Source organism: Mytilus galloprovincialis, chromosome 6 (genome assembly GCF_965363235.1).
Source record: "Mytilus galloprovincialis chromosome 6, xbMytGall1.hap1.1, whole genome shotgun sequence".
NCBI lineage: Eukaryota > Metazoa > Mollusca > Bivalvia > Mytilida > Mytilidae > Mytilus > Mytilus galloprovincialis.
In genome coordinates, this window is record NC_134843.1 from 57,859,613 (window position 1) to 57,886,310 (window position 26,698).

General features: G+C 33.2%; 1 long non-coding RNA gene across 1 annotated transcript; it reads right to left on the reverse strand.

Moving 5' to 3' along the window:
* Positions 1–9,661: 9,661 nt before the first annotated feature.
* LOC143079967 (uncharacterized) lies at positions 9,662–18,395 on the reverse strand. Its single transcript, XR_012979566.1, has 2 exons — positions 18,163–18,395; positions 9,662–11,031 (listed from the first exon to the last, which is right to left on the reverse strand). It is a non-coding gene; the product is annotated as an uncharacterized LOC143079967 (long non-coding RNA).
* Between the last annotated feature and the right edge of the window lie 8,303 nt (positions 18,396–26,698).

Below are 26,698 nucleotides of genomic sequence, written 5' to 3' on the forward strand. Positions count from 1 at the left end.
TAGAAGTCCAATCAACTTGAAACTTAGTATACATGTTCCCTTTGATAAGATCATTCTAATTTTAATGCCAAATTAGAGAATTTATTCCAATTTCACAGTCCTTTAAACATAGAAAATGATAGTGTGAGTGGGGCATCCGTGTAATGTGGACACATTCTTGTTTTTTGTGATATATGTAATTACTTTGTTATTCGTCATATTATTCTGAGAAATTATTTAGTGTTTCAGATCTGGTCCTTCTCTAAGATAGTGGCTGAAACAGGGAGCATATAGGTTGTGTTTATATCCCCTTTCCCCTTTTGATATAAAAAAAATTAAAATATTTTGACTAAAAACTGTCCAAAAATACCATTTTTAGCAAATACATCCAAATTGGTTGTAAAGGAGAAGTAAAATTCAGATTTGTAGAAAGGGTTTGAAAATCCTGGCATAGTCAAATCATATTATCTTTCATCTTTAACTAAATTTCCTCCAAATTATTCACAAGCTTAAGCTCAACAGTGACCTTTGCATCACACAAAGACATCTTTGAATTAAATACAGTGAGTATACAGAAAAATAATGAAACATGTAATATAATATTTGATTAGCTATGAAAAAAATTCTTAATTTAAAAGAAAAAGTTGTGTTTAACAAGCCAAGAAAGGATAGTAATTTAATTCTGTAATTTGTGATAGTAATTTGGTGTAGGTACAGAATCTATTCAGAATAGGAAATCTTAAGGTGGCATTTTGCAAACCGTGTTTATTCTGTAATAATATATATTGACAATAAATGATTGTTAACTCTTTAAAGGCATTGTGTTTTTGTTTTTTTTAGTTTGTTTTGCTCTGTTATGTAGTTGGATTAGGATAAACTCTGGACTTATTTGAAGAAAGAATGAAAAAATAACAAACAATAGATAGATCCTACTTTGCAAAAAATCACTATGATTTAAACAAAAACTTCTCTGAAACTGAATTATCAAGATGCTTGATTTCTTGATGGACAAAATATTTGTTACGTTTGGAGGACTTGTTTTTCAACAGACCATCGGAATTTCAATGGAACCAATTGTAGCCCGCTTTTTGTCGACTAGTTTCTATATTATTATATGGCTAACTTCATACAGGAACTTTTTTGGAAGAAAGATAAGAAGTAATCAATATCCTTTAAATTTACTTTTCCCTATATAAAAGATTTTCTCTCACTAAATATTCAAAATTTGGTGACTATGTTGAACGCATCTAAACCATCAAACTAGAGGTAAAGGATACACCAGAAACAGTTAAGTTTGCCTCATATCTTGACTTGCATCTAGAAATTGACAATGTGGGTCGGTTGAAAACAAAACTTTATGACAAAAGAGATGATTTCAGTTTCCCAATTGTGAACTTTCCAATTTGTATGTAGCAACATTCCAGCAGCGCCTGCATACTGAGTATATATCTTCAAATAGATACGATATTCCCGGGCTTGTATTTCCTATTATGATTTTTTTTTATAGAGGGTTTTTGCTTACAATTAAGCTATTAAACCAAGAGTTCAATACGGGAAGTTGAAATCATCCTAACATAAATTTTATGGACGCCAGCATATGGAGTTGGTTGACCGTTATGAAATAACGGTTTCAACTTTTAGGAATTTTGGTCCTCATTGCTCTTCAACTTCGTACTTTATTTAGCCTTTTTAACTTTTTTGGATTCGAGCGTCACTGATAGTCTTTTGTAGACGAAACGCGCGTCTGACGTATATACAAAATTTAGTCCTGGTATCTATGATGAGTTTATTCAAAGATGATATAAGATATGTTCCTTATGTAGTAACTACAATCAACTTCCCTTTTCACCTCGAATGTGACGTACAGATTTAAACTATTTACCAGGGTTGTAATAACATAAGCAACACGACGGGTGCAACATATGGAGCAGGATCCTTCTGGAGCACCTGAGATCAACCCCGGTTTTGGGTCGGATTCGTGTTACTTAGTCTTAAGTTTTTTATGTAATGTCTTGTGTACTATTATTTGTCGGTTTTATATGAGTTTGACTGTCCCTTTGGTATCTTTAGTCCCTCTGTTTTTGCCGAAATGCGCACCTGATGCAGTAAAATTGATAACCGTCGTTGAACGTTAACATGATTAACGTTCAATCTCGATTTTGATGATATCAAGGTTATGTTTTAGCAAACTATTGAAGAAATAGCTAGGAGAATGGATTTATTCCAATTCAATATGAATTGTACTTCCGAATACATCTATTTTTGTCGAGCCTGCGACATTTGTCGCAAAAGCGAGACATAGCGATCCTACCATCCGTCGTCGGCAGCGTCCCCAAACTCTGTGGTTAAAGTTTTGATATTTTGATTACTTTCTTAAATTATTCTGTATTTCTACCAAACTAGGACAGAAGGTTATTTATGATCATAAAAGAGGGACAAAAGATACCAGAGGGAAAGAGTCAAACTTAAAGATAGAAAATAAACTGACAATGCCATGGCTAAAAATAAAAAGACAAAACAGTTAACATTAAATTCACTCTGTGTTAAATTTTTTGGAACTCCCTTAAACTATCTTGATTTGTACCAAACTAGAACAGGGCCCAGTTGTTCAAAAGTGTCATTAGCCTTAACGATGATTAAGGCTAACGAGTCGTTAGCTAACATATGCATTAAATGTGTTGTTCAAAATTTTTTAACAACAATGTCAACTAACACTGCGTTAAGAGTCGTTATATTTTGTTGTTAAATTGTTACCCATAATGCAGAGAAAATCTTCACTGAACCCTTACAATAACATTAACGGTACCAATTTTCCTGCACCAGATGCGCATTTCGACAATACATGTCTCTTAAGTGATGCTGGTGGCCAAAATATTTTAAATCCAAAGCTTATATAAAAGGTGAAGAGCTATAATCCAAAAAGGTCCAAAAAGTATAGCCAAATCCGTGAAAGGAATCAGAGCTTTGCATGAGGGAGATACATTCCTTAATTTATAATAATTTCTAACATTTTGTAACAGCAAATTTTAATAACACAAAAAAAAAATCCTTATTTTCATGCCAATACCGAAGTACTGGCTACTGGGCTGGTGATACCCTCGGGGACTAACAGTCCACCAGCAGAGGCATCGACCCAGTGGTAGTAATAACATTAACGGTACCAATTTTCCTGCACCAGATGCGCATTTCGACAATACATGTCTCTTAAGTGATGCTGGTGGCCAAAATATTTTAAATCCAAAGCTTAAATAAAAGGTGAAGAGCTATAATCCAAAAAGGTCCAAAAAGTATATTCAAATCCGTGAAAGGAATCAGAGCTTTGCATGAGGGAGATACATTCCTTAATTTATAATAATTTCTAACATTTTGTAACAGCAAATTTTAATAACACAAAAAAAAATCCTTATTTTCATGCCAATACCGAAGTACTGGCTACTGGGCTGGTGATACCCTCGGGGACTAACAGTCCACCAGCAGAGGCATCGACCCAGTGGTAGTAATAACATTAACGGTACCAATTTTCCTGCACCAGATGCGCATTTCGACAATACATGTCTCTTCAGTGATGCTCGTGGCCAAAATATTTTAAATCCAAAGCTTATATAAAAGGTGAAGAGCTATAATCCAAAAAGGTCCAAAAAGTATAGCCAAACCCGTGAAAGGAATCAGAGCTTTGCATGAGGGAGATATATTCCTTAATTTATAATAATTTGTAACATTTTGTAACAGCAAATTTTAATAACACTAAAAAAATCCGTATTTTCATGCCAGTACCGAAGTACTTGCTACTGGGCTGTTGATACCCTCGGGGACTAACAGTCCACCAGCAGAGGCATCGACCCAGTGGTAGTAATAACATTAACGGTACCAATTTTCCTGCACCAGATGCGCATTTCGACAATACATGTCTCTTCAGTGATGCTGGTGGCCAAAATATTTTAAATCCAAAGCTTAAATAAAAGGTGAAGAGCTATAATCCAAAAAGGTCCAAAAAGTATATCCAAATCCGTGAAAGGAATCAGAGCTTTGCATGAGGGAGATACATTCCTTAATTTATAATAATTTCTAACATTTTGTAACAGCAAATTTTAATAACACAAAAAAAAATCCTTATTTTCATGCCAATACCGAAGTACTGGCTACTGGGCTGGTGATACCCTCGGGGACTAACAGTCCACCAGCAGAGGCATCGACCCAGTGGTAGTAATAACATTAACGGTACCAATTTTCCTGCACCAGATGCGCATTTCGACAATACATGTCTCTTCAGTGATGCTCGTGGCCAAAATATTTTAAATCCAAAGCTTATATAAAAGGTGAAGAGCTATAATCCAAAAAGGTCCAAAAAGTATAGCCAAACCCGTGAAAGGAATCAGAGCTTTGCATGAGGGAGATATATTCCTTAATTTATAATAATTTGTAACATTTTGTAACAGCAAATTTTAATAACACTAAAAAAATCCGTATTTTCATGCCAGTACCGAAGTACTTGCTACTGGGCTGTTGATACCCTCGGGGACTAACAGTCCACCAGCAGAGGCATCGACCCAGTGGTAGTAATAACATTAACGGTACCAATTTTCCTGCACCAGATGCGCATTTCGACAATACATGTCTCTTCAGTGATGCTCGTGGCCAAAATATTTTAAACCCAAAGCTTATATAAAAGGTGAAGAGCTATAATCCAAAAAGGTCCAAATCATGAGTATAGCCAATTCCTTGAAAGGAATCATAGCTTTGCATGAGGGAGATATATTCCTTAATTTATAATAATTTCTAACATTTTGTAACAGCAAATTTTAATAACACAAAAAAATCCATATTTTCATGGCAGTACCGAAGTACTGGCTACTGAGCTGGTGATACCCTCGGGGACTAACAATCCACCAGCAGAGGCATCGACCCAGTGGTAGTAATAACATTAACGGTACCAATTTTCCTGCACCAGATGAGCATTTCGACAATACATGTCTCTTCAGTGATGCTCGTGGCCAAAATATTTTAAACCCAAAGCTTATATAAAAAGTGAAGAGCTATAATCCAAAAAGGTCCAAAAAGTATAGCCAAATCCGTGAAAAGAATCAGAGCTTTGCATGAGGGAGATATACATTCCTTAATTTATAATAATTTCTAACATTTTGTAATAGCAAATTTTAATAACACAAAAACAATCTGTATTTTCATGCCAATACCGAAGTACTGGCTACTAGGCTGGTGATACCCTCGGGGACCAAAAGTCCACCAGCAGAGGCATCGACCCAGTGGTAGTAATAACATTAACGGTACCAATTTTCCTGCACCAGATGCGCATTTCGACAATACATGTCTCCTCAGTGATGCTCGTGGCCAAAATATTTTAAATCCAAAGCTTATATAAAAGGTGAAGAGCTATAATCCAAAAAGGTCCAAATAGTATAGCCAAATCCGTGAAAGGAATCAGAGCTTTGCATGAGGGAGATACATTCTTTAATTTATAATAATTTCTAACATTTTGTAACAGCAAATTTTAATAACACAAAAAAATCCGTATTTTAGCTACTGGGTTGAAATCTTTAATTGTGCCATACTAGTATCCAGTTATATTCTTCAATTTTTACTTCAACCTCTCCATAACTTCATCACCTACACTAGTAAAAGAATAACCAAGACTGAACTATATCACCTTCTACACAAGAGAGAAACTAAAATGGGCAGGAATTGATAGGTTTGAAACTACCTTCTATAAAAGAACTCAGTGTATACACGCACAATAAAGTAGTAACATATGTACTGACATCTACAATGTTATAAGCTGCATGACACCTTTGGCTAGCAGGATTAGCAGCATTCACTTTTTTTTTTATATAATCTACTTTTTTCAAAAGTATGAATTATTCTAAATAATAAGGATGTTCTTAACCCATGCAGGAAAGCTTAGCCGCATTAGGCACAACTTTGTTTTAACTTTTGGTCCCCAATGCTCTTCAACTTTGTACTTTTTTTGGCTTTCGAACTTTTTTGATCTGAGTATCACTGGTTAGTCATGTTTGGGCGAAACACGCGTCTGGTATATCAATTTATAAACCTGGCACCTTTTGATAACTATTATTCATGTGTTTCTCTGTCCTATATGTTCTCCCATTTATTTGTATTTTAGTCCTGTCATGTAATGTTGTCATTTTTTAATGTTACATTTAACATTGCCATAAAAGCGAGAGGTTTGGCTAGCCACAAAACCAGGTTCAACCCACCATTCCTTAAAATGTCCTGTTCTATTATAGTTCGTTTCTGGGTGTGATACATTTTAGTGTTGTGTTTCTGTTGTGTCGTAGTTCTCCTCTTATATTTGATGTGTTTCCCTCAGTTTTAGTTTGTAACCCGGATTTGTTTTTTTCTCAATCGATTTATGAATTTCGAACAGCAATATACTACTGTTGCTTTTATTAATATCAATTACAGACCTGGAAAACCAACACAGATGCACTTAGTTGGTTATCCATCAGCAGGGATTTCATCCAAGCCATCTAGAGACTTTTATCAACTATAATATACCCATACTAGAGACATTAGATGTCATACCATAATCAACTACTAACATTAGATGTCATACTGTAATCGACTGCTAACATTAGATGGCATACTGTAATCAACTACTAACATTAGATGTCATACTCTAATCAACTGCTAACATTAGATGTCATACTGTAATCAACTGCTAACATTAAATGTCATACTGAATGATCTCGATTTATGAGTCATTAGAATTGGTACAATCTTTGACTGGTGGAAATTTCAGCGCAGCATTTTGATATTCACCGTATTACGTAGTACGAAAGAGAGAACACAGACATTGAACTGAATCCGCGTTTGAAGCAGTTCAACCCAATGTTATAGTCGTGTTATCGCAATCTCTCGAACGTTCCTAATTTTGTTCACTGATTTTGACCAATAATGATCTTAACTTTGAAAGAGTAAAATATACTCATTTGTGTTACTATGTTTTTTGATTGAGTTAAGCTATTCCAATTGATATTTTATAGTGTGTCTTTTAATGCTGTGATGTTATACTATTGTTTCAGAAAAGGGGAGACAGTTTGGTACCATTAAAACGTTTAATCCCGCCTGCAATTGTTTGCACCTGTCCTACGTCAGGAATCTGATGTTTAATTGTTTTCGTCTGTTTATGCGGTTCATAACTGTTTTTCGTTTCTCGATTTTTATATATATTAGATCGTTTGGTTTTCCCGTTTGAATGGTTTTACACTAGTAATTTTTGGGGCCCTCTCTAGCTTGTTGTTGGAATTAGATGGATAGTTGTCTCATTGGCACTCATAAAACATATTCCTATATCTATACAAGGAGACAATCAAAACACTTAAGTTAAAGAGAGACCAACAACACCATGACAAAATACAAAAAAAACTATGAAAATACAAGCATGTCTACAAATCACATTACATAGAAAAGTAACGACAAAGAAAAACACGAACTGTATCAAACTGAGGATTATTTCAAGCCGTTTCTCAAATAAACATTAAAATTATTCAAGCGAAAATATGTCTATTCCACTACGTCGTTTTGAATAAATTTGTTGGTTAAATTGTGTCCACCAATACTTTTATTATTTTCGATCTAAAATTTCATAATTATATCTTCAACTTGTTATGTTAAATATAGATTTAATATGATTGAACCATCCAAAAGATTCACCAACACAAAAAGTCTGTACATTTCTGCAACTAATAAAAATATCAGAATTTGTTAATCTACACACAAAAAAAATGCAGCCAAAATTATTTGCCAGAAATAGAAGGCAACTACCGTAATGCAAATAATCTTACTTGTCAATATTTATGGATTCTGTTCGTTGTTAAAATCTATCTTAAATTCGTTATTACAACTGTTATCTATATAACTTGACATTATTGCGAAGATTCATAAACACGATCTTGACTTCTATATCTTCTATCACAACACGCATCGATCATTTATATATTATTTGGGGTATTTCTTGAGAAAAAATGTTACATAAAATTATGTTTTTCTAACAATCTAAGAAGAATTCCAACTGATTTTTGTAGTTCTTGCTTATGTAGTATTGTTGCACCACTTTCACAAGTGAGAGGCGATTTGGAACCCCACCACATTGATGTTTGTATTCATGTGCCTGTCAAAAGTCAGGAACTTGTAGTTTAGAGGTTGTCGTTTGTTGCTGTGTTACATATTTGTTTTTCGTTCATTTTTGTACATGCATTAGGCCGTTAGTTTTCTCGTTTAAATTGTTTATACATTTTGTCATTTTGGGCCATTTTATAATTGTTGAAGCCCCTACGGTCACCTATAATTGTTAATTTCTGTGTCATTTAGTCTGTTGCGAAGAGCTGTCTTATTGGCAATCATACCACATCTTCTTTTTTGTAAGAAAAAACATTGATGTATTCTATAGCTTTATGTATTATTTAGTAGAGTCCGTAGGGGACAAAATGATCTCCCCTCCCCTTTATGTACGCACATGGAGGATGTTCCTTATAAATGTTCGTGTTTCATTTATGATGTGCCAAAGAAATATCATATTCAAAGAAATTCGACTTTCAAGATATATAGAAGAGTTGTAAAAAGAACTATTCGATCGTCACTTACGTTTTTGTAGTCACCACCACGAATAAGTATGTATGTGTCTCATTTCACAAGAGACATGTTCTAAGTGTATTCATCATTTTCTAAATAAGGAAATGTCTGTTTCGAAAACAGGAATATGACAGTTGTTTTCCATTCGTTCAATGCGTTTCAGCTTTAAATTTTGTCAATTGATAAAGAACCTTCCGTTTTAAATTTCCTTGGATTTGGTATATTTTGTTATTTTACTTTTTAGATCTTTGTCTATCAGACAATTCGTCCGAGAGCTACATTTACCGATTGTGTCCTTTACCCTCGGGATATAACAAAGTTATGACTGGCTGTTGATTTGCATGGTTGTTGATGTATGAACTACAGGAGAAGCCTTATTTGCCTCGCTATGGTAATTAGTGAGCATGCGATTCCCATGTTTTTTTTTATCTTGATAAGTATTTTCTTCGTAAGTATACGAGATTAGAATAGCGATAAACTACTGTTACCTACAAGACTTATGCTTAAAATATGTACAAGTGTTATCGCAAATGGGAAACAACATTTAAAACGACTCAATAGTACTTTTGAGATTTTGTTGTCAGTTTTAAATTTGCTTGTATCATGAAGTTGGAGACTACGCATCACAAAATCAGGTCATAAGACCAATGACTCGGGCGTCAATTTACGTCTCGAAATCGAAATCGACTCAGTTTCAAGCAACCAAAATTTCGTTTCTTTTGACGAATTTTTCCATCGACTTTTCCCTTATAGAACTAACGAGAGGTTCATTCCTCTCAGTCCTCCGTTTTCAGCGACGTACATTTTGTTCCTTCGCTATCTTGTATATTGCACTGATTTTGCGCTCTAAATGTCATTTCAAATATTGATTGAGTTAAAGTGGTATATAACACATAAGGGAGTTAACTGACGTTTAAATTAAATACTTCTAGAAATCAAGCTTCGCAGCGATCAAAATAAGTGTTTGTAAAACTTGTTATATCAACAAGTCAAAACGAAAATTAAACTAGACAAATCTTTTTTAGTGCAAGTTGTTGTGTACCCCTTAAATGAAAATATAACAAAACAGGCTGAATTTACAGTAAGCCTATCTTTGAAATATATTTTTAATCTATTGATTAAACCATTCATTTAAATATGAGGTGTTTGTCAAATCATATTTTCAAATAATAATTGCACAAAAAAGTCGCAGTAATTGGTATCTGTCATTTTGCAATTCGTATGTTCTTTCGTTCAGACGAAAAGATACGGGTCTCGTATAAATTTAATACACTCAAACTAGAAGTTTAGGCATGTGGGCGCTAAGAAGACTGAATGTCAAACATTGGATTTGATATATCTCGCTTCACACTGCGGCAAGTGGTACAAACAAAATTGTATTTTAGTCATGACAGTCTGTTGAAGATACCCACAAAAAATCTCACACTTATTTCAAATTAAAGGCTTATTTTTTTAATCAATGTAACTGCTGTTTTTCATAATTCATTTGAATCAAATCGCCTAATAAACGATTTCCCTTAAACCCATAACCTGTTTGGTACACTTTACCAGGATTTCTCTTGCATGATTTCGTTTCCTGACTTATAGTCTCTGGTTCGTCGACTGGAAAAGAAAACATGTCCAAGTCCTCTGTACTACTACATGTTTTTGGCACTATATCATTATTTGGACTATTATATGTTGTTAATGTTGTACTGTTTGTTTCAAAGAATCCACTACTGTGATCAGATCCAGAATTATATATTACGTCATCGGCACATCTTGCGTTGAAGCCAATCCCTCTTAAGACTGGCCGATTTTGATAGCCTTTTTCATAAAAGGGCGAGTCCCATTTTGGCATTATCACAGGATTGCAATTAGAATTGTCTATTTTTAATCTGCGCTCAATATTTTCTAAAAACTCATAATAATCACTTTCTTCGTCGCTACTGTTTGAAAATTCACATCCGGTGTCACTGTCTTCTAGATATTCAGGACGTTCATTTCTGTGTGTTTTATTTTTAACTTTGTCGCGAGTCCCTCGCTTCGATTTTGATTTTGTCGCACTTGTTCCTAGAATAGAAATATTTTTCGTCCTCTTGTCATCATTTGAATGTTCTAATTCTTTTGATAAACAGACACTGCAACACGTTTGATCACTATTTAAAACGTTGCAATGAATATCCCATGGGTCATTATAAATCTTATCATCTTGACCTTGGGGATTTCTGCTCTTTTTGTTGCCTTCGGTTTTGCAGTCTTTTACTGAAAATCCATAAATATCATCTGCCTTTCTATGGATGCATTGTCTTGCTTGTATTGGAACTTTTTGTAGAGAAAATGAAGATTTATTTTGTTTAAAGGTATGCTGATGTAGTTCTATGGTTGGTTTTGCATCTGTTTTCCTGATTTTGGTCGACTTTTCTGTATGTTTCTTTTTCTTTTTCAACAACCATTGACTCATATCTAAACGAAAAGTATAAAAAAAACAAGAATTAATTTCTCTTACACTATACTATTTTTCAAATAATTGAGAGTTTGTATCATTTTAACAAGAATAACCAGCTTCCTCCTCAAACATTTTACCAGCTGTGTATGGTCATAGATGTTCATCTATGGTATGCCGTTTATAAAGATATTTATAAGAGGACAACCATTTTATTTTCTGAAGAGGAGGATTTTGGTGATGAATATGTTTGTATGATAAAAACAATGATATTTGATGACAAATTGATGACAAATAGGAGAATATTTGAAAGTGACTACGTCAAGTGCAATATATCAGTGAATATCTGTCAAATATATACTAGAAAGAAAAAAGACAGAATTGAATATCTGCCCATCAATCTCACAAAAGTAGAAGACTTATCAATATGGTTATTTATTTAACATGCATAAGAACTAAGGAGTGAGGATTATGTCTTCGTCAAAAAGTGTACGTAAATAGATTTGTTTGCTTTCATACTTTTTATGGGAAACGTTTTCCCCTGTGTTTTAGAGTTGTGTTTATTATGACTCTTTATTCACAAATCTTATTTTTTTAATGAAAATTCTATATTCGTTTTGTTCACTACTTTATGTATAACCGACTACACAAACAACCAAATGACCGACTCATCAGAAAACAAAATTGAAACAATCGAGGAAAAACAGCACCAAAAAGCACATAGTCAATATACCAGATCATTGCACAGACACAAAATGTCGATGAAGTTATATCAAGTTTACCGCTAACCGAAACCTCTAACTGTGACTCTCTAGACTATCGTCGTAAAAGTAAAACGCACAAAAAATACAACACGTTCCAGATATCTTAAATAAGTTGCGAATATACAGAACAGCACTTACCCGGGTGTGAAGTTCACTGTCGTCCGACTATGTCGTCCTCTACTGTAATTTTGACTTTTGATTCTTTCCGTAGTAAAAAGGAGATATTATGTTTTATTTTAATTTTCCAGGACCACAGGCAATTAGAATTTGTGCTTTACTAGCCAAGGTATACGTACTTGTGAAATTTATTTTGTATATATGGCATTTTAACAGGTATGCAAATTATGCAGTTTAATGAAAGCAATTGATGTTTAACTAACATCATCTCTTTGAAAATAACTATACATGTGATCATACACGGAAGAATGAATTTGAATAATGTTATCTTTTACATTTTAAGTGTGCACTTTTTTGTATGAACATTTTTACATTTAAATTTGAAAATTAACATAATATTTTCATTACGCAATACGACATCCTGTCAAATGAAAATATTGAAAATATCAAATGTTAAAACATAAAAGAAACTTTTAAAATCCAATTTGAATAATTACTTTACAGATTAAGCAAGCTATTATCAAAACAAAAAACTCAAGACAATTTGTTTTCGACGTTAGGAGTTTAGAAGAACATTCGGCATGCTGTTACAGAACTTCTCTTAAAAGATACAAATGTATAATGCTGAGATAAAAGCCAAAGACACTGGAACATATCATCAAGTTTTGGAAAAACGCCACTCGTTTGTAGACAATCCTAATTCGTTGTCCTTTTTGAACAATACAAAATGTTTAAACTATATAACTATTAATAATTTGGTGTATGTTGTTCTTGAAACTTTGTTTAATATAGGTTTACCTTTTTATACTTAAGAACGGTATGGTGCATTATCATTTTTGTAACATATAGTTAATTCAAGTCTTATTTATTTATATATTGATTCATGCTTGCAAAACTGTGCAGTGATACGATGTCTTCTTATATCTATGTAAAAGATTTCCTGTCTCGATTATAGCAATGATAAAAAAGCATCTGCAAAAACAAAACATAAATTGTTCCTATAATATCCACAGAAGCTTCATTTCCCGTGTCACGACATCTCAGTAGCATGGGTTCGAATCCCGGCGAGGGAAGAACAAAAAATTTACAAAAGCAGATTTACAGATCTAACATTGTTGGGTTGATGTTTACATAAATAGATATCCCTGATCGAAACCTTTGCGTATTTATCAAAATTTCTAAGATTTTTGGATGGCAATGCTCAATTCATTGTTTCATTTGGACTTTTCGACTTTTGATTGAGTCTGAGTTTTACGTAACCTGACGTTCAAAATTATAAGCCTGGTAACTTTCGTGAGTTCTTACTGGACATTAGTGAGTTATGTGTGTTTACGATCTGGACTTAATGCAGAATGGGGCTGACATGCTTGGACACCTTTAAACTGATTAATAGCTTGGACACCTTTAAACTGATTAATAGCTTGGACACCTTTAAACTGATTAATAGCTTGGACACCTTTAAACTGATTAATAGCTTGGACACCTTTAAACTGATTAATAGCTTGGACACCTTTAAACTGATTAATAGCTTGGACACCTTTAAACTGATTAATATATTATAATTTGTTAACTGTCAAAACGACCTCTTCTAAGTTAATTTATTCATTATGTTGTTTTTTTTTATTAATAAACAGGTGACATTCCCGTTCTACGTTGTATTATATACTAAATTATTACTATTTGTATTATGTATCAAGAATGATGGTCAATTAACCGTGAAATAAGTGATTAATTTTTCATATAACCAAATAATCAAATGATTACGTTTTACCATTTTTACTATGATAACAGCAGCAAATCATATCAAAATAATGCAAACTTTATTTGAAAAATTTTAATCTAATGTCTGTGTTTTTAACTTGCATCACTTGTATTGACATAATATAAATCAGGTTATAATACGAGTCTATATGTAAATTAGAACTTTTCCACCAATTAACTATGAACAAAATGTGACTGAGAATAGGTCGAGGTTTGTAGATCGCCCCTAAGTTTGCCCCCTCTTTCTTTTCAGCCTATAAGACTTTACTATTAGTATAAGTTTGGCTTTCATTTGAAGTACAAAATGTTTCTTCTTCTAGTTCTATCTGTTAGTGCATCTTATTGTTTTCAGTTGCTAATCCACCTTCAATTATCTTCATTGTTCTTTTGTTATTGTACTGACTTCAATTTGGGTTATATTTTTGCTAATCTTTCAATAGGTGTAATGTTGAATTTGTGCTCAATTTAGTCAACAACATTGCTGTTTTTTCACACTAAAGTATAAATGATGCAATAAGAGTTGTTGCAAAGTTGTTTTTTTTAAGATAGAAGATGGGCCTTGTAACAAAAAATATCTTGGATGTTCATAAAAAACAAAAATGATCTTTGCATAACTAGTACGAATAATGCAGTGAAATGAAGACGTCAAAACAGAAATAAACGAAAATATATAGTAACACAAGTTTCTATCTTGGAATAAACAGAAGGATATTTCGGAAATATGTGAGACCAAAGAGAAACAACACAATGAAAATATGAAAGATTTTCGAGGCAACATATGTCTTCAGCGATGAACAAGAATTTGTACCACTGAGAAGGAGTTAGACATAAGACAGTCATATAAAGCTTTATCTAGAGTCGGTATAAGCAATACAATTCGAGATACAATTACACACATAAGCTATATGAAAAGCTTTTAAAAGCTACAGAACAAAAGAACAACAAACAAAACATACATATCAAGTCATGTACTCGATTATCTCCATACATGAATATTCATTGACAAAGACAGTCCACACTTAATTAAGCAATTTTAAAATTAAAAAAAAAACTTGGAATTAATATACTACCCCATATGTTTAATTTATTTTCCTTTTTTGATAAAAGAACATAGGTGTGACATAATTCAATAGTTGATGAGAACTAGTTCGAGAGCTCCTATGTTGCAAAACGTATACTAAAATAACATTTAGGTGCAGTGTAAATATATAATAGTAGGGATCAGTACGTGCAATTGCGATATAATGTAAAATTAAGATTTCAACAAGGAATATAATATCCTTCAACGTTACATAACGCGTCCTTAAAAGATAAAAAATGTAAAAATTTAATACAAACTTACCGTGGCATGTCACCCAAGTCATCTTACTTAACAAAAGGGATGAGTTTTATGTGTAATAAATAGAACAAAAATACAGTGAATTAAAAGTGTTAAACTGTGAATCATCATTTTTGCTTATTTTAATTTGAAATGTGGTCGTTCGTTTAAAATACATTTAGGTATGGTCCAACGAATTTCTTTATACTTTAAAACTATATTAGTTTTACCTTAAATTATTAGAAAACCGATTCGATACGGATAATATCATGCTATGATAAAATTAAAGAAATTAAAAATATTCCTTTTCATTGTAATTCAATATTTTTATTTAGGGTTGATATACAAAAATGTACACTTAAACACATTTTACCTTGTAAAAGATTTGACATTGACTCAAGCACTGGGACAGTGAATGTTCTTTTTATTTTACAGATATTCGGAAAGAGAGCACGTCCCTTTATTGATTCCATGGCATATTCTTCATCGTTTAATTTCACGTATGCATATTGAACGGTTTATAGTTTAGAATATATTTCAAGAGTCTAATCTTAGTATCCCCTATTTGGTACGTTGAGCAATACGGATGTAAGGACTAATGGCAAATCATAGAATAGTTAAAATGTTTCCCTGTTGTATTTTTTGAAGTACCTGTAGAAGTATAATGTCTTTAATCATGAAATCCATGTTTACTGCTACCATCAAAAGATGTCACAAATGATTATCGTATGTATACCTAGCTATAGACATAAATCATCACGTGTAAATATCGGTAACTTTGTGAAAAAATAATAAACTCTCTAAGCTTTTCCCAAATAACATTCAATTCCTAATACTATGCAGCATGAAAATGCTTAAATTATAATTTTGACTTTTAAGAAGTCCGGGAAAATAATTCATTCAATGGATCTCTTTTTCAAATTGGCGGATTTTAAACTTCAAACAGTTCTTATTTTGAATTCTTCATTGATCATTCGACATGCATTTCTCATATGTATAATATATAATTTTATAAGGTTCAAGTTTAGAAAGGTAACCAAGTGAAAATCTTTATTGGATAATATTACTCATTTAAAATATAAAAGTTTGCAAACATATAAAAAGCAGAAGTCTCAGAGTAATTTCAAATGGCGTTGACGTTTCCAAAAATATGAATATTATTAAACGACTAAGCTTTTGATGGAATTAAAGCATATATATTTTATAGCTGGCCATGCGGTATGGGTTTTACTCATTGTTGAAGGCCGTATGGTAACCTAATCAGTAACGGGCTAAAGTGGCTAACTGCTATGTCATTTTGTCTCTGGTGGAGAGTTGTTTGATTGGCAATCATATCACTTCTTTATATTCTTATAGTAAAAAAAAAAAAAAAAAACCTGACCAGAATCCCTCTCCCCTAAAAAAATTATAATCCGTGACTACGCATGAAATGTAAATGATAAGAAGTGTACACGCCATACCCGACAGAAAAAATATCAATCCAATTTGAATTTAGTTAGTTACAATAGATGGGGGTTTAAATTAAAATACATAGATTTTTTTTTTTTTAAATATTTACCAAAATATAGTCAATTAACACGATAGTAAAAAATATTAGTCACCAGGCTTTTTTTTAATATTGCAGATTCGTTAACTTTTTGGGGTAGCAATTTTTCGGGAATTAATTAAAGCTGTCACTTTCGTGAATATTTGATTTTTTTAGGCTTTGCTAAAAACTGCATACAAGCTTATATATGTAGATAATCTGTAATTCGTGGTACTTTTTTATTCACTAAAAATAGTACTGTATGATAAATAATGAACCCACAGTAAAAAAGAAAAAGGCCAGGGCTGGACTGTAGTATCCATAATTAAAACACAAAGATGTCCAACACAACCCTATATAAACCTCCATGTGATAGTCGCAAGACCATAAATCAAAAGTCTTACTTTTTATTTTGAAAGTATGTTTATTCTAAATATGTGATTGTCTGTTTGCCAACACTATTTTGATGTATGAAAGGGTTTTTGTTACAAACAGATTCTCGATATGCCAAACACATCATATTATCAAACTTTAAATCGGATTTTATGACAAAGAAATAAAAATTCCTCAGTAATTATAGTTATTATATTCTTTAAATAAAGATTTTCTTTTCAAGTCTCATAAAAGACAAGGAGAAAGTGAAAGTAATCATCTTTAAAAGCGTGAATACAACACGAAAATTGGACAAATTATAATTAGTATGATTGTATGCACCTGACTTGTTTTGTTATTCATTTCAAAACACATAGAAAAAACTTTCAATCTATTTTTTCTTGTCACTAAAAAAAAGGACTTTGGGTATTATCCTTTTCAAAATAGAAATATATTCAAGACGCAACATTATATATCACCCGCTTTGCAGGAACCTCTAAGTAAGTGACCCTTCAAATATTTGCCACTGGATGTTGAGCACACAAATAAAAAGTAATTAATTAATCAATAAATAAATCGTTAAATCTTTAAAATTTCCTCGTGTAAATATGCACTTTTCAATCCTGTTACAAATCCGTTTGATGACATGAAGATATCAATTTACGACGATTACATAATCGAGATTGAACATATTCTGTACGTTGGTAAAAATGTGAATTTAAAATTTATATAAAATGCTGACCTATTTCAATTACGAGACGAAATGTGTATAACATCAAAATATCCATGAATTTATACGTAAAAATATCCCACGTTTTGTGATGGAGTCTGCAGAAATAAAACCATTATAATAATGAAAATTATAATACTATAAACACGAAATAAAAAGATTAAAGGAAATACACATCCCTACTATATTATGAAAATGAACGGTTCGCTCAATATTTACAAATGTACAAAATGTAAGCAGGGTAACATTTATGGGGTGAGAGGATGCGACGTTTAGACGGACGAACTACCGGAGCCGTATAGATTAGTGACGGATTTTCCTGTCAAAGCTCCTTTTACATACCATTTTCTATCCCATTCGGTATAATGTCGGTTCAATCAATGTAAAATTACAAATTCAAAAATTATATTGTTTTCATCAAATTTAATACATGGGTGTACTGCATGTCATAATGAACGTGGAATCCACGATTAGGATATTAATTTTTAATAAGATTTAAAAACATAACTCATCTCTCCAAAAATTAATTAAATTCAAAACACCTGTACGAAAATATTGACTTACCTTAAATCTAATCGTTGTTTGTAGTAATCCTCAGAAGACACCTCCAAATATTTCCCTGTCACTTTTAAATGTAATCGTACGGGAGTTTCATTTCATGTTTATAAACAGGTATTGTTAGTTTTAAATACTGTGACTGCATCGTAGATCTTCTGGAATGTTAACACACTTAAGCTACATCTTTACTTCCTTTATGCGATTTTAGCTACATTTTTTTCGACAGTACAATCTAAAAAAAAAGGTAGTCTGGATTTGTTTTTTGCAAACTTTAAGAAGGACGTACGCTTCAAGCAGTTAGTTTGATTTAATTTGTCGAAATATGCAAAACAAGAGAAGACTGCACATGCAGCAATGTCTCTCCTGCTTTACTATTCAATGTTTAATGTATTTTGCTAGTCCGATAAATAATGTTTTACTTTACGTATAAACATGACATCATCAATAATCCATTATGGTATGAAAATATGGTCAAGCCCGGTCCACAGGCACTCGTCTCAGAAAAAAATTCCTATATACCTTTATATATAAAGGTTTTTTTAGACGAATGCCTATGGCCCGGTCATATAAACTAAGCCAGACAGACACATACACCTTTCAGTCATTACATATACCAAATATAGTTGACATATTGCTTATAGTACACGGCCGACACTCGGCTAACCGAGAGTTTGGTCGGTTAATCTATATTGAGTATGCGGCTATATCGGCAGTGGGTCTGTTAATCGGGTTGGCTATACGTCTGTTAAGAGTAAAACGCACAATTTAATGTTAAACTCGATCAAATATACAGATTTTTGGCATATTATAAGAATTAAATCAAAAAAAGAAAAGTGTCTGACAAAATGATATCTATCAAAGAACATTTTCCACCTTTAAAAACATTTCATAGTCTGCGCAGTTTTCAGTAAAAGTAAAAGGCGTCGCGCAAGTATGTAGTATTTATGATTACACGCATAGCAATTTTTTAATAAAAGGCGAAACAAACAATTTTAGATATCATTTAAAAGACACAAAATACTAATTTGGTTCTTAAATATAAATTGACATTAGTAAATATTTCATAATTGTAATATAACGTGAGTAATACCACGTTTTAGTGAAAATTATGTGAATAAAGTCTGTTAATGGGTTGGACAATTGAAATTGTGTCAGTTAAGAGTTATTTAGCCACGAAAATAGTTGTGCTACCTTTATATTTTCCCATTAAAAATGTTAAAAATGAGATGTTCTTGAGTAAAAAAAAATATTGTAAGGGTTCCGCGGAACCCAGTGTCTCGCCTTTTTTTGCTGTAAATCGCAGGCTCAACAAAAATGAGGGGAAAAAACAATAGAAATATTCCTCTTGATACTATCTTATGATTGAAAGAAGCTTCTGTCCAAGTTTAGTAAAAATTTAGGATAGTGAATGAATCTAATAAATGTTTTGAAAACTTTAACTGCAGACTGTATGTAATGTTAAACTGGAAGAAAATCTAAGTCCATTTAAAAGTAAAATACAGAATAAATGGAGTTATCTTTTTACAATATTTACTTCTGGATACTATCTCATGATCATAAATAAGCTTCTGTCCAAGTTTGGTACAAACCCAGGATAGTTTAAGAAAGTTATTAAATTTTTAAAAACTTTAACCACAGAGTGAATGTAATGTTTCCCCGCAGAAAAACTAAGTCCATTCAAAAGTAAAATACGGAAAAAAATGGATTTACTTAATTACAAAATTTACTTCTCGATACTATCTTATGATCATAAACAAACTTCTGTCCATGTTTGGTACAAACTAAGGATAGTTTAAGAAAGTTATTAAAACTTTAAAAACTTTAACCACAGAGTGAATGTAATGTTTCCCCGCAGAACAAACTAAGTCCATGATTTATAAGTAAAATACGGAAAAAATGGAATTTTATTTTTACAAAATTTACTTCTGGATACTATCTTAATATGATCATAAACACGCTTCTGTCCAAGGTTGTTAGAAATCCAGTATAGTTCAAGAAAGTTATTAAAATTTCAAAAACTTTAACCACAGAGTGAATATTTGTGGACGCCGCCGACGACGACGACACCGACAACGACGACACCGACGACGACGGAATGTAGGATCGCTTAGTCTCGCTTTTTCGACTAAAGTCGAAGGCTCGACAAAAAATAATAATACGATGCAACACTATCCTTCCAGTAAAAGCATTTTTATTTTGACTTTCTTTGCATTTTACTCAAGAGTGTGTCACTTCATTATAGCGTGATCTGGGTTGGTCGCTGGAATATGCATGAATTATTATTAACGATTTCAATCAGCCTTAATTTTTGTGTCTGCTCAAAGTAGCATGTTCTCAAATCCGATTGAACGTGTCTTTCTAATACAACACAGGGTACATATATAATGTGTTGTCGTTTTCATATGCACATGACATTTGTCACTGGACGTTTAGGTGGTACCCAACACTACAGGGAGATAACTCTGTAAAGTCAGTGATACGTTTTAATTACGTTGTGTTGTAAAGGGAATAATAAGTTTCTCGAAGATCAAAATTGGTATTTGTCAAACTGCTATATAACCAGTTAATTTTTCTGACAAAACGGTTGGTTCAAATTTTTTGAAATTTTTATATTTCTGTTAAAGGTTCAAATTAAATACTTTGTCAAAATTTTATCCAAATTAAACGAACCACATTGATTTTAGTGAAAGTGTTCGGTACCACCTTAATCCTAATTCCTCAGCATCATCCAATTGTTTTTTTTTTCTTGTATTACTTAATCATCTGTTGTTTACAAATCATTCTAAAGAAGTAAATGGAAAGGAGCGAATGCAGCTACATTTGGTTGTATTAAAATTTAATTCATTTTATTCCGTTTAGTCCCTTTTCTACATATGTGCAGAGGAGAACTGCAGGTGTCCACATGTAAACGTCAAGCATTTGTCACCAATATGAGTACATCGTAATCCGTTACTGTTTCAACACCCAGGGGGGTTTCATGTCTTTATTCTTAAACAATTTGTTTTCTTCTCTTTTTTTAGCAATGCATCACTCTCTACTGTCCTTATCTTTTATTTTGTATTCTGTATCTCCATCCAGATTCTCGTGTATACCATGAGGGTACGGATTGGGGGCTGGTGTTTATTTCTGTTTTCTTTAAATGGTTATGTTACTTTTCTCTACATTTTATTTATCTTATCCATTATTCTTTCTCTATTCTTTATATTTAGGCATCTTAATATACTGATGTTTAGTTACATTACGACGTTAATCTCTGATTTATATACTGGTTACCAATGTAGATGACAAATTGGTGTCATTCATGACAATTAAACAGAATCCACATGATATATGCGACCATTCTCGGATAAAATCAATTTTACTTTAATTTAACACTTTTTGAAACCATTTTTATCAATTTTCAATATCCATTGCCTACATTGTTATTGTTCATGTGTTTTGTTCCGTATATTTTATATTCCATTGCTCATGTTTTGTTTCCGTATATATTTTATGTTCCATTGCTCAAGTGTTATTTCCGTATATTTTAGCCGCTCGTCTTGAGCCTACCAAATGAACACACCATAAAGTAATAAAATTATACGTTTATTGTCATTCATAACTCTTAACAGACTAATTAACAGACCGGGTTTTATACATCCGACCCATTAACAGACCAGGTTTTTAATAAAGATTGATTTATGTCACCAAAATACAGATTTTCGTGTAGATTTTTCACAAAATGATATCAATTTGGTTAACACTCATAATGCCTGTCTTTTTTCGATGTTCAAAATAGTGCATGCAAGTTAATTCAACCCAAGTGTCATTTTGTGTACATTTTGTGTGTGTAAAATGTGTATAAATTTACTGATGAGTAATTTGCCTTTTCATTTTATAGATCGTACATAGAAGCTAGAAAAATAATAATTACACCACTGGATTCAGTACATTGAATAGTTTTGTCAGACATAAATATTTTTTATGATAAACATATATTTAAAAGGTTATACAATGAAACATTCTGAGTTTTCAATGATTTTCTCGATAACACCTGATTAACAGACTTTAGCCAACCCGATTAACAGACCCACTGCCAATATAGCCGCATACTCAATATAGATTAACCGACCAATCTCTCGGTTAGCCGAGTGTCGGCCGTGTAGTATATAAAAACAGACTAAAATATAAAACTTAATATTGATCAACGAACCATGAAGAAGGGGCGTATTGCATTTCCGCTAATTATTCAAAGTCCCAATACTACGTTTCCGCAAATTTAAAGTATACGTTTCCGCAATTTGCATTTATTACTTTTCCGCAAATTTACCTGGTAAATTATAAAGTTTTGAATGTACATATGTGATAAAAAAAAAAAAAAATTAATCAAACAAATGTTCTGATCTCAGTATAGCTACAATTTACTAGATATAACTAGTTTACTCGAGTAAGGATGAGTTAAACTTCATTGAGAAATCTTTGGTTTGGCTTACTTGCCAACTGACATGATTAAAGAATGCTTTGTTGAATTAATTGCCGATGCTCCATCTGAAGATAAATGCATGAGGTCTACCGATTATATATTGGAATTTCATATGGGTGGCAATTAGATTTCCACCAAGCATTTGGGCATCACCCCTGACCCCGAGGAAAAGAGAACAACGAATGGTGTCGAGTCTTTTAGTGTCTACTTGTGCGAGCAGATTTAAGCTTACCATCCTACCATATTTGTCTTTGTCGATGTGTTATTGAAACTGAAGACAACATCTTACATAAAGATGAGAACTCTAACTGTAAAAGCACCCGTTCGGAAGTAGGAAAAGGAGAAGATGGACTTCCTTCCTAAACAAAACACAGAACTTGTAAACGGTGAATGTGCTCCTATGGTCTTTGCACGACGTGTTGGCTTCAAATATTCTGCCAGAACTGACTTATGAACTCATATCAAGATATGTTTGAACAAACGTTTGCATGCATTTTAATGATGTTTTTTACTTACATGTTATGATGACCTTTAACTTAATGCATATTTATTTTTTATTATAGCTTTGCTTTCGATCAATAGGTATTCCTTAATTATTCGCGGAAAAGTAATAATTTATTTTTTCCGGAATAGTTACTTTTTTTCCGGAAAAGTAAGATATTTATTTGCGGAAACGTAAACTTTTTTTTCCGGAAACGTCATCTTTTTTTCGCGGAAAAGTAATGCCAATTTGCGGAAACGTAAAACGCCGTGAAGAAGAGGCCTAGGCAAAATTATAAATGTATTTGCAAACATACATGTATACATAACAATCATTCCATACGACATATAGGCATATAGAGAATATTGCTTATAGTATCTTATAAACAGAATCTATTATTAACGAAAAAATCTTAACATTGACCAATGAAGCATGAACATGATGTCAAGGTCATATAAATCTTGTTAGAGAGACATGTTCACCTTTTAATTATTTCAAACACCAAATATAATCATAGTTGACAAATTGCAATAAATAGGTTCTGAGAACAGGCAGGATGTTATTACTAAAACTAAACAATAACCAATGTTCCATAAAAATGAGGTCAAGGACAGATAATACTTCCCAGACAAACATTTACACCTTACAATCAATTATACACCAAACATAGTTGACCTGATGCTTATAGTATTTAATCTGTATCTGTATCGTTACGTCGAAGGTACCAATACTGGCTTTTACTCGACGGGAGAGAGAGCGCCTATTGTCGGCGTTGTAGAGCTGTTTTGAAGCTATCAACTGATTTGGCGCACACTATTTCTTCTTCCAGTTGGTTCCAGTAAATCACAGTCTTGACAAAGAATGAGTTCTTAAATTGCTCAGTTTTACAGTTTGTAGTTTCAATTGCCTTTGAGTTGTTTTTAACTGAGTTGTTCACTATGTTTGTGCTCTCAAAGTCTACAAAGCGTGTCGGTTTGATTGTTCTTTTGGTTTTGCTTTTTACCAAAAATTCGTCAGGTTTGATAGCTGGGACCAAACCCTCAACCACTTTGTACAAAAATACCAGTCTTTGGCTTGTTCTTCTGGATTGTAGGTTTTCAAGTTCCAGTACTGTTAGCATTTTGGTGACCGATCCTTCTTCTCTTGATTTATAGTCCCCTGTGATGAATCGAGCTGCTCTTTTTTGGATTCTTTCTAATTGGTTGATGTTGTTTGATGTATAAGGGTCCCATACAATTGCCACATATTCCATCGTAGATCTCACCAATGAAATGTATGCTGTTTTCTTGCAGTCTTTTGGGCAGAATCTTAGATTTCGTCTAAGAAAGCCTAGTGTAGAATTTGCTTTCTTAGTTACATTTGAAATGTGGGTGGTCCATTTCAGATCGTCCGATATCTGTAGTCCTAGGTATGGATTGTGTTTGACCTGTTGGAGTATGTGTCCATCAAGGGTATAGAACTTCTGGCTTTTGTTCTTAATGCTCAGGATGTAACATTTCTTTGCATTGAAGCGCATACCCCAGTCTTTGGCCCATTTTTATAGGCTAACCAGATCTTGTTGTAACAGTGTGTGGTCCCGTTGTGTTTTTATATTTCTGTACAGCAGACAATCATCAGCAAAAAGTCTAACAGTTGATTTTACTGAGTCCGGGAGATCATTGATATGACAGAGGAAGAGAAGGGGCCGAGTACGGTTCCTTGTGGCACTCCTGAGTCCACTGTAGCTTCTTCAGATTCCTCTCCATCAATGACAACCTTCATCCTTCTCTGAGTTAGAAACATTTCTAGCCATTTATTTAGTGGTCCTCTCACACCATATTCATCTAGTTTGTGCAGGAGTTTGTTGTGTGGCACTGTGTCAAATGCTTTTGAAAAATCCAGGATAGCAACATCAATTTGGTTACCAGCATCGTGTGATTTCATGAAGTTGTGCAATGTGACTAGTAGCTGTGTTTCACACGAGTATCCGGATCTGAATCCATGGTTGAGTGATGTTAGTACCCTGTGTTTGTCTAAATGGTTTAGTATGTGCTTACAGATGATATGTTCAAGTATTTTACACGGCACAGATGTTAGTGATACCGGTCTATAATTTTCTGGTGCATGTTTGTCTCCTTTTTTAAAGACGCTCGAGATGTTAGCGTTTAACCAGTCTCTTGGCAGTTCTCCAGTATTTATTGACTTTTGGTATATTATTGAGAGTCCTGGTGCAAGTTGTTTTGAGCACTCTTTGAGGATTCTATTAGGTATACCGTCTGGTCCTGAAGCTTTTGATGGATTCAGTTGCCTGCGTAGTTTTTCGACTCCTTCATGTTTTATTTCGAGGAATGGGATTGAGTTCTTTATGTGCTTTGTTGTTTTCGGCAGTGTTTTGTCGTTGTCCCTTGTGAACACTGATTTGAATTGTTGTATCAGTAGTTCTGATGTATTCCCATTCAGCCTTTCTGACTTGTCTTTTGCATTCTTTTTGAAAGTGCCTGTAGTTTGACCAGTTCTTTGTTCTCTTTGCTTGTTGGTATAGCCTGGTTTTCTTTTTGAACATTTTCCTAATTTTGTGATTTATCCAGGGTAAGCTTGTTTTAGAGCGGATGAGTTTTGATGGTATGTTCTTGTCCAAATTAACGTAGAGTTCGTATTTAAATGTGTCCCATAATTCTTGTACTGTGGCGTTGTTTTGGTTCATATCCCTGATTTTGTTGGATAATATATCCAGTTCTTCATGGAGATCTTCCCATTTTGCTTTCGAGTAAATGTAGCATTTACGTGGCCGTTTACTCTGGTAGTGTGGTTTTGTATCACAGTCTGTTATGATCATGTCATGGTCAGATATTCCTGGAGCATTTGTTGATGTTTTGATGAGTGATGGGTTGGTGGTTAACACTATGTCCAGTAGATTTTCACCTCTAGTTGGTGTTTCATGGATCTGAGTGATCGAGTGTGACATTAGGACTTCCATAAGGGCTTTTTGTATTTCTTTATCTTGTGCGTTTGGGTTTATTGACATTGTGTTCCAATCAATATCTGGACAGTTGAAGTCTCCAGTAAGTATGAAATTAGTGTTTTTATTGGAGATCTGGTCTAGTGATTTATCAAGTTCTTTTATATCCTGCATGTTTCTATGTGGCATATAGAATGAGCCTATTGTTAATTCTTTTTGGTCTTTCAGTTGTATTTTGACCCACTCAATCTCGCACTTTGTTACTAGTTCTGGTTTTTCTACCGCTACGATGTCGTTTTGTACAAGGACAAATACTCCTCCCCCTAGTGTACCCCTGTCGTTTCGGTATGCTACGTAGTTTTCAGGGAATACCTCGCTTGATTTTATTGCGTCTTGGGTCGGGTTATTTCCTGGTTTAACTCCTTTAAGCCAAGATTCTGTGCCGCAGATGATGTCCGGTTTGATGTAGTTTACAGCTGCTGCAAATTCAGAAGTCTTGTCTTTGATGCTTCTGCAGTTTAGTGTTAGTATTCTTAGGTTACGCTTTGTTGGAATGTTGAACACATTACTGCTGGTGGTTCTGTTTTTGCTTTTACTGCTTTTTGGTGGTGAGATGTTTGTGGAGTTATTTCCTTTTGGGCTGCTGGTTTTGAGTGGACTG